The sequence below is a fragment of the Salmo trutta genome, chromosome 26 (assembly GCF_901001165.1).
Source record: "Salmo trutta chromosome 26, fSalTru1.1, whole genome shotgun sequence".
Lineage (NCBI taxonomy): Eukaryota > Metazoa > Chordata > Actinopteri > Salmoniformes > Salmonidae > Salmo > Salmo trutta.
This window is the reverse complement of record NC_042982.1, coordinates 38,522,850-38,532,778: the sequence shown is the minus strand read 5'-3', so window position 1 is coordinate 38,532,778 and position 9,929 is coordinate 38,522,850.

Sequence of the window (9,929 nt, the reverse complement as noted above, 5' to 3'; positions counted from 1 at the left end):
TATTTGGGCTGAAATATCTGAGGCTGGTAACTCTAATGAACTTATCTTCTGCAGCAGAGGTAACTCTGGGTCTTCCTTTCATGTGGCAGTCCTCGTGAGAGCCAGTTTCATGACAACGCTTTATAGTTTTTGTGTCTACACTTGGAGAAACTTTCAAAGTTCTTGACATTTTCCGGAGTGACTGACCTTCATGTCTTGAATTAATGATGGACTGTCGTTTCTCTTTGCTTATTAGAGCTGTTGTTACCATAATAGGGACTTGGTCTTTTACAATATAGGGCTATCTTCTGTGTACCAAACCTACCTTGTCACAACATAAGTGATTGGCTCAAATGCATTAACCTCTTGCGGTTTAGTGGGACGCTAACATCCCATTTCGACAATTTCCGGTGAAATTGCAGAGCTCCAAATTCAAATTAAATTACTATAAATATTAAACTTTCATGAAATCATCAAAATAAAGCTTAACTTGTTTTTAATCCAGCCGCCGTGTCAGATTTCAAAAAGGCTTTATGGCGAAAGCAAACCATGCGATTATCTGAGGACAGCGCCCAGCACACAAATGCATAACAAATCATTTTCAACCAGGAAGTTGCGACACGAAAGTCAGTAATAGCAATATAATATATGCCTTACCTTTGAAGATCTTCTTCTGTTGGCACTCCAAAAGGTCCCAGTTACATTACAAATGGTCCTATTGTTCGATAAAGTCCTTCTTTATATCCATAAATACTCAGTTTAGCTGGCGCACTTCAGTCAATAATCCACTCGGTTTCCCTCCTTCAAAATGCATTCAAAATGAATCCCAAATGTTACTAATAAACTTATCCAAACAAGTCAATCAACATTTATAATGAAACAATAGGTACCCTAATACGCAAATAAATGCTAAAATTTAAGACGGAGAATCGTTATTGTCTTTACCGGAGAAAAAGAACGCGCTCTCATTCATGCACTTGGAAACACTACAGCCAAAATGGGAGCCACCTAGAAAAACTACAATTTCTGGCTCATTTTTCCATAAACCAGCCTGAAACTCTTTCTAAAGACTGTTGACATCTAGTGGAAGCCATAGGAACTGCAATCGGGCATGATTTCACCCAATTATAAAAGTGCCAGCCATTGAAATCAGTGGTAGGATGAATTGTTTTTTGGGGGGATGGTTTGTCCTCGGGGTTTCACCTGCCATTTCAGTTCTTATTTTAACAGTTTTAGAAACATTAGACTGTTTTCTATCCAAATGTATTATATGCATATCCTAGCTTCTGGGCCTGAGTAGCAGGCAGTTTACTTTGGGCACGCTTTTCATTTGGACGTCAAAATACCGCCCCCTATCCCAAAGAAGTTAAGAAGGAAAGAAATTCCACAAATTAACAAGACACACCTGTTAATTGAAATGCATTTCAGGTGAAGCTGTTTGAGAGAGTCATGAAGCTGGTGAGAGAATGACAAGAGTGTGCAAAGCCGTCATCAAGGAAAAGGGTGGCTAATTGAAAGAGTCTCACACAAAAAATATATTTGTATTTGTTTAACACTTTTTTGGTTACTATATGATTCCATATGTGTTATTTCATAGTTTTGATACCTTCACTATTATTCCAAAATCTATAAAATAGTAAAAAAGAAAGAAAAACCTGAAATGAGTAGGTGTGTCCAAACTTTTGATTGATATTCTGTCCTTTATGCATGACGGATGGAGAGAGATGACAGGGGAGATGATACGGTAGGTGTCAGCAGAGGTTGGCGGAATGAAATATTGAGGAGGAGGGGAGACCCACGGTATATGTGTGGACCGCACGGAGATGACATAGCGTATTTCAAAAATCGTCAATGACTAATTATTTTAGCCTAGAGCATTTAATAAAGACATTTATTGTACAGTACTATGGGGAATGGGAATGAGAGGGCTACTTACACAGTGTTGGGAAGGGATCACAGCAGTGATTGAATGAGGGTATGAGGCATCGGTTGAGGTGTGCAAGACAGGGCTTGAGATGTTAATAGGCTTCAGTGCAGGACAGGCTCATCGTGGATGGGTGGTGTTTGGAGAAGAGCTCAACTCTTCCACTGAGGGCACGACAGGATCTGACTGGGAAGACAAAAAAAACAATGACACAACACACTACACCAGGGGTGCAAAATTACAATTCAAAGAGGTCCAGTGACTAACATTTTCTCCCCACAAAGGTCCAAACCATAAAAATGCGCTATGATTTGGGAGCATATGTAGCTCTTGTATATGTATAGCTAATAAACAAAGTACTACATTTCAATAATATTTCAGCAACATCTATTGCATATTTTCAATGCAGACACATTAAAAACATGAGGTAAAAATAAATATGCAGCCTAATCATTAATAAAAGTAGGCCAATCACAAATGTTCTCATTTCAATCAAAACAAGACTGCATCTTCAGAAAGAAATAACAAAAGTGCCTGTTTCTGTAAAAAATTATTTGATTTTTGAACAAATAAGAAAATACAGGTTTAATATTTATCTTTCCTACTCTCTCCCACTTCACTTCTCCATCTCTCTTCTTTAGTGAGAGAAATGGGCTGTTGCTTGCCCTGCCAGTAATTTGAACCTTGGCTGGAGTGGAGTCAGTGCAATTGTCATGCACATATGTACGTAGGTGCTCATTGGTGAGTCTAGAACGGTACTTATTGTTAATGATTTTCATAGTGGAGAAAGAAGACTCACAACTGTATGAAGAGCCAAAAATGGTCAAAGTGTGTAGTGCTACTTTGTTTAGACCAGGGAAAACAGTCTCAGGCACAGCCTGCAGCCAGAAAGTGTCATGATCAGTTAGTTGAAAGTGCTCTCTTAATGCAACATTTGCTTGCAGATCAATCACTTCCATCTGTAGAGATCCAGCATGTGCCCACTTGAAGGTCTGTGTCACCTCCTTTGAAAGTCCCCTGACACCTGTGATGAGGAATGGATTTTCAATTAGAAGAAGGAGCTGCTGTTCAAGGCTGAAGCTGTCAAAGCGATTTCTGAAGTTTCCAATCATCTTATCTATGAAGTCAACATGAGGAGAAACATCTCTCTCACCCTGAATCTGTTCCTGCACTTTTGGGAAGTGTGCACAGTCTCCTTGAAGATCTTCCTTAAACACTTCCAGTTTCCTTTGGAAGGAGTGGACAGACATCATAAAATCACTAACTGAATTGTTCTTGCCCTGATGTTTCACGTTGAGCTCATTAAGGTGTGATGTGATGTCTACCAAAAAAGCAACAATATCGATTTTGCTCTCGTCTTGGGAAAAAAGTGAAAACTGTGTTGCCTTCTGACTCTTGAGCTGTACTAGGAAAGCTGTTATTTCCTTTCGAATGGACCAAAAGCATTCCAACACCCTGCCTTTACTGAGCCATCTTACATTGTTGTGCAGCAGTAGGTGATTTGCATTTGCCTCAACTTCTTTCAGGAATTCTCTCAGCAGGCGATGTGGATGAGATGAGGATACCCTGAGGAAGTTGATGAGTTTCATCATTGTATTCATCACTTCAGCATACTCTTCTGACAGAAGAGCGCACAGGACAGACTGATGAATGATGTAAGCTGTGAGATCAGGGTTGTTCTCTTTCAGCCGTGCCACAGCTCCTCTCTTCCTGTCATGGCAGGGGCCCCGTCGGAGGTGATAGAGACCACTTTTTTTAGATCTATGCCCCTCTTTCTCAGCATCTCCTTTATGGCCATGTATATGTCCTTTCCTCTTGTATGTGTCTCGAGTGGAGTTACAACTAACAGGTCTTCACAGAATTCCTTCTTCTCTGTGTGGTAAAATCTAACATACACCAGAAGCTGGGCATTATCACTCACATCAGTAGATTCATCTACAGCATAATGCTATGCATGATGCACTCTGAATAGCTTCATTAAGCTGTTTAAATACATTCTCTGTTAGTATTTCACTCTTTCTTGCTGTTGTTGTACGTGACATTGGGATTTGCTTTATCTTTTCACACAGCTTGTCTTTTTCTTTACCGTCAAGTAAAGTTTCAGCAACAGCATTCATGCACTCCATCATCACTCCCCTGTCAGTAAATGGCTTTTGGTGTTGACCCAAAATCCAAGCTTTTTTTTTGTGAACATTCCTTTGCACATTCTTGGGCAGTGAATGCATGAGAGAGGTCTCTGGTGGACCGATCATACTGGGCTTTGAGTTGATTTATTTTGCGTGCCCTCCCCTCAGACTGCTGTGGATATGTATGCTCAAAAGATCTATGCTTTGTCTCATTATCTGTCCACTCCTCTTTGAAAGCTCAATTTTCTGTATTGACTTTCTTGACTTTTGCTCACGCCATTCTATACTTTCTCCTCTAGCTTCCGCTTTTGCTTCTCTCGCTGTCTCTCTCTGACAACATCAGTCTCAACATGCATTGTAAACATTCACTTTGATTGGCTGAGTTTCGTGATGTGATTTAAATAACGCACGTGATTGGACAACACAGAGTAGTATGGGGCGCTGTCTGGGACCTTCCCAGCTGCGCTGAGCCAGCGCAGTATGTGTACATTGAAAAAAGGGTTTCTTCATCAGTATTTAATTTAACAATTATTTCTGAGAAATTTGTCGAGGTTGAGATAGAACCATCACTCGGGCCAGACCCGGACCGAGGTCCGCCAATTGTGCACCGCTGCACTACGCATATAGACAAAAGAGCTAAGAATGAGTTAGTCCAAGCAAGGAGGAAAATCATTGATGTGTAATAATGTAATTGTGTTTGTGATCGACTCTTCCTACATTAATGAGAGACAATTGGCAGGGCTGCTCACAGTGCTTGGAGAGGAAACATTCAATGTGCCAGTGGATGAGCGGGCACATGAGACGTGGCTTCTGTTCATGTCAGGACAGAGTTGACAATGGTAGTAGAATGGAGTTGTCATCACCTCTCAGGGAACAGGAGGGGACTTAGCTGGAAATATAAATAGCAGGTATATCCATGTGAGCAGTGCCATCATCAAGTTTCTCCATGACATCTCAGAACTCACAAAGTCAGACACAGACTGTGCATCTCACCCACTTGACACATCAAAGTAGCTCAAGAAACGTTCCTGAATAAAGCCCTGATTATCCACATACCTGATGATAACTGGCAACTGCGAGCAGACTGGTGGCACCATAGGTCCCAGAGCGGTGGGGCAATTTTTACCCCCTGGGGCCTGGAGTTTTTCCTTATCTGGTAACCTAACCAGGGAAACTATGGACTCTATAGAGTAAGACAGTAATTAATCACTTGTAGTTTTTAAATGGGCTATGATGGGACCAGCTTTTCCTAATCAGGTCACATGGTTAAAAAAATAACTCCCGGTCAAAACTGAAGCAACCTTCTACTTGTTCATATGAATTATATTTAGACTAGACTAACAGGGGGATGTCCTCTACCCAGACACAACAACTGATAGACAATAGAACTCACAGGGCTGAGCTTTATGCATGTTGGCATCATGCAGTTCTATGCAACTGTAGGCCTAATTAAAAATTACTTTTATATTGATTGATTCATTCCAGTTACACATTTTGGATTGAAAAGGTAGGCAGCCAAGCCAGGCAGCCTAGCCAGCCCAAGTTTTGAATATTAACCAAATATTATCAGACCGGCAGTCTGGAACTCAAGGCTGGCACAAACCGTCCTGGATGAGTGGTCACTGTAGCCCGGGACGGGCAGAGCACTGGCAGAGGGCAAACTGGGCTGTGCTGGAGAGTGAGGGCTGCCGTGCGTAAAGCAGGCACAGGGTAAACTGGGCCGAGGAGACGCACTGGAGACCAGATCCGTTGTGCCGGACTGTGCGTGCGTATGGGCTACACAGTGCGCATTTCTGCGTAACAATGTGCTTGCTTGATCCGTCGCTCCCCATAATAAGCACGGGGAGTTGGCTCAGGACTCCACCCTGACTCTGCCCAACTCCCCGTGTGCCCTCCCCCCCAAATATTGGGGGGATGCCTCTCTACCTCATGTAGCTCCCTTAATTTTCTCTCCCAGAAAAGTCGTTCTGCCTCCCTCGTCCATCCTTCTCCTCGGTGCTCCAATCCCCGCTGCTTGGTCCTTGTTTGGTGGGTGGTTCTGTCAGAGGCGTCGTAAGGATAGGACCAAGGCGCAGCGGGTATAGTGCTCATCTTCCTTCTTTATTAGAGAGAACACTCAAACAAAATAAACAAAACGCCGAAACAGTTTTGTAAGGCACACGGCTATACAGAAAACAACCACCCACAAAACACAAGTGAAACAAACACAACTAAATATGGCCTCCAATTAGAGACAACAACAACCAGCTGCCTCTAATTGGAGGTTATTGCCAAAGACCCAACATAGAAATCGAAAACTAGATATAAACATAGAAATAGAAAAGATAGAACCTAAACCAAACACACCAAAACACAAAAAACAAACACCCCCTGCCACGCCCTGACCAAACTACAATGACAAATAACCCCTTTTACTGGTCAGGACGTGACAACTCCATTGTTTTTAGCATTAGCCAGCCATTCTGGTGGAGAAAACTTCCCTCTGGAAGCTAGCTAATGTTAGCACTTGCTACTAAAGTTAGCAAGGCAAATTTAAATTGAAAAATAAAGTTCTAAAGCCAAGAAAACAATGTGTCTAACTACTCCGTCTCCTGTGTTCGAAGCAACTATCACTTTTCACTCTCAATCTCTATCCAATATGTCACCAACTCACCAAACATCTCAACACATAGAACCCCCATAATGATCTGTGGCACATCCCTAATACATCACGCTAGTTTTGTTCTCTGATGCTAATCCTATAATTGGATAGACACTATATCAGTTTATATTGCAAAAGCTGGTTGGAGGACGTCCTCCAGAAGTGGTCCTAATTACCTTGTAAATCTATGGAAGAGGGTTAAGCCTAGAAGCCTCCTAGGTCTTGTATTGAAGGCAATGTAACCAGATGAGGACAGAGAATAGCTGTCCTCTGGCTACATCATGGTGCTAGCCTAGAGTGTGTTGTTGAGGCTACTGTTGACCTTCGCTGTAAAACAGTGTGTTTTAATTAAATATTTGGTGACGTGAGTATATTTAGTATAGTTTTATCTAAAAAGGATAACTTTTGTATTGTTTTGAATTTTTTTGAAATTCACTGAGTAGGATGGTCCTCCTCCTCTGATGAGCCTCCACTGGTAGGAGTCCTCTACACAGGAGAGCAGGGGAGTAAACTGCTGTGTTTGGATTAGGATTAGTAAAGTAGGGATACGTCCTATTTCTTATATTTAATGCTGCTTCAATGCACTTTTACTATTCATTCCTCATCGCCTCCCCTCTTTCTCTCTATCTTTCTCTATCCCCCCTCCTTTATCTCTCTCCTGCTCTTTCCTTTGGTCTCATGCTCTCCCCAGATGTAGAGGAATGCTGATGTGTGAATTCCTTCCTTCCTCTAATGAGCAGGTGAAGACTGCTTTGCTTAATATAAGGAATTTCAAATGATTTTTACTATTGATTTTTAAGTATATTTGAGCAAATGCATTCACTTTCTATACTTAAGTATATTCAAAACCAAATCATTTTAGACTTTTACTCAAGTATTATTTTACTGGGTGACTTTCACTTTTACTTCAGTCATTTTCTATTAAGGTGTCTTTACTTTTACTAACATATGACAATTCGCTACTTTTTACACCACTGCTCAAGAGAAGACATGCAATATGCACACTGCCAATAAATGAGGTAGAAACTGAGCTCCACTTTCTATCCTCCTGCCAAATGTATGACCATATTAGAGAGACAAATATCCCTCAGATTATACAGATCCAGAAAGAATTAGAAAACAAATCCAATTTTGATAAACTCCCATATCTATTGGGTGAAATGCAACAGTTTGCAATCACAGCAGCAAGTTGCCAAAGGGAAAGGGCAACCAGTGAAGAACAAACATAATTGTAAATACAAGCCATATTTATGTTTACTTATTTTCCCTTTTGTACTTTAACTATGTACACATTGTTATAACACACTACATAGCCATAATATGACATTAGAAATGTCTTTATTTTATTTCAATATTTGTGAGTGTAATGTTTACTGTTCATTTGTATTGTTTATTTCACTTTTGTTTATTATCTATTTCACTTGCTTTGGCAATGTAAACATATGTTTCCCATGCCAATAAAGCCCTTAAATTGAATGGTGTGTGAGAGAGAGAGAGAGAGAGAGAGACAGAGAGAGAGAGAGAGAGAGAGAGAGAGAGAGAGAGAGAGAGAGAGAGAGAGAGAGTGGAAGGATGGACAAACAGACAGACAGACAGATTAATAAGCGAAAGACAGACAGACAAAAGGACAGACTGACAGAAGGGAGGACAGACAGGCAGACCATATCTCCCAACAACACAGTCTTGTGATCCCACCTAGGGCTGTATTACCACCACACAGGCAGTGATGGTTGAGTCACGGTAATCTCCTTTTATGCACTCTGGAAATGCGTTGATAGTACCGAACTCATTAACAACCGTCAGGTCGCTGATGGCCTGGTACTCAGGGCTCTATTGTCCCTCCATCAGGCCCTAATGGTCTGGTACTCATGGCTCTATTGTCCCTCTAACCACTCTGACATCAATGCAAATACAATGGAAAATCACATCAAACACTTATCATCAAAACAGTATGTGCTTTTAAATCTCACCTCACTGTGATGATTGATGTGTAGAAAGAAGTTCAACAACAGGTTAAACTGAATGGAAAACATGAACGTTGTGGATGTTGCTTCAATGTTGCTTCAATTGAATCCAAGATGGCATAGCAGTCAGACGTCTTTGTCCTGTCGTGTCCCTTGTATATATATTTTTACATCTTTTTCTTTGCATATCTTTCAAAAATATTTTTCAAAACCTCAACTTCTAATTACTCTCCTGCAACCCGCCTCACCCAATGCGCCGTGGATCTGTTTTTTTTTCTAAAGTATTTATATTTACTTCGGATCTGGAATCCCTCAACTGAAGCTTGCCAGCTAACTACCTAAAAGCTATCAGTCAGCAAAACATTGCTAGCGGTCATCAGCTAACCTTTAGCTCGGAAAGCTCTCGCCAGCTCAAACAACGTGACTCAAACCAGAGCTTAACGGACCTATATATATATTTTTTCTTAATTCTTCTCCATATCCCCGGATTCCTACCGCAAACTCTGAACATTTTAATCGCAACTAGCTAACCGCAATCCCGGGTGACTACTCCTGGCTAGCGTTTCTATCCCGGAGCAAGCACCAATTAGCCTGAAGCTAGCCCGGCCTCCTGTGCTACCACCGAAGCCGACTCCTGGGCTACAAAATCTGGACCCCTTCTACTGCCAGTACGGGGCATGGAACCCGGCCTACTAACTGTTAGCTTGTTAGCATTGGCCTGCTAACTGTCTGAATCGCCGTGTCCCCAGTCAGCCCAACCACTCACTGGAACCAGATGTTCACTTGGCTACGCATGCCTCTCTCTAATATCAATATGCCACGTCCATTACTGTCCTGGTTAGTGATTACTGTCTTATTTCACTGTAGAGCCTCTAGCCCTGCTCAATATGCCTTAACCTCTCTGGGCCAGTGTAATCCCATGGCGCGATATTCAAATACCTTAGAAATGCTATTACTTAAATTTCTCAAACATTTTACACCATTTTAAAGACAAGACTCTCGTTAATCTAACCACACTGTCCGGTTTCAAAAAGGCTTTACAACGAAAGCAAAACATTAGATTATGTCAGCAAAGTACCCAGCCAGAAATAATCAGACACCCATTTTTCAAGCTAGCATATAATGTCAAATAAACCCAAACCACAGCTAAATGCAGCACTAACCTTTGATGATCTTCATCAGATGACAATCCTAGGACATTATGTTATACAATACATGCATGTTTTGTTCAATCAAGTTCATATTTATATCAAAAACCAGCTTTTCACATTAGCATGTGACTAGCATTCCCACCG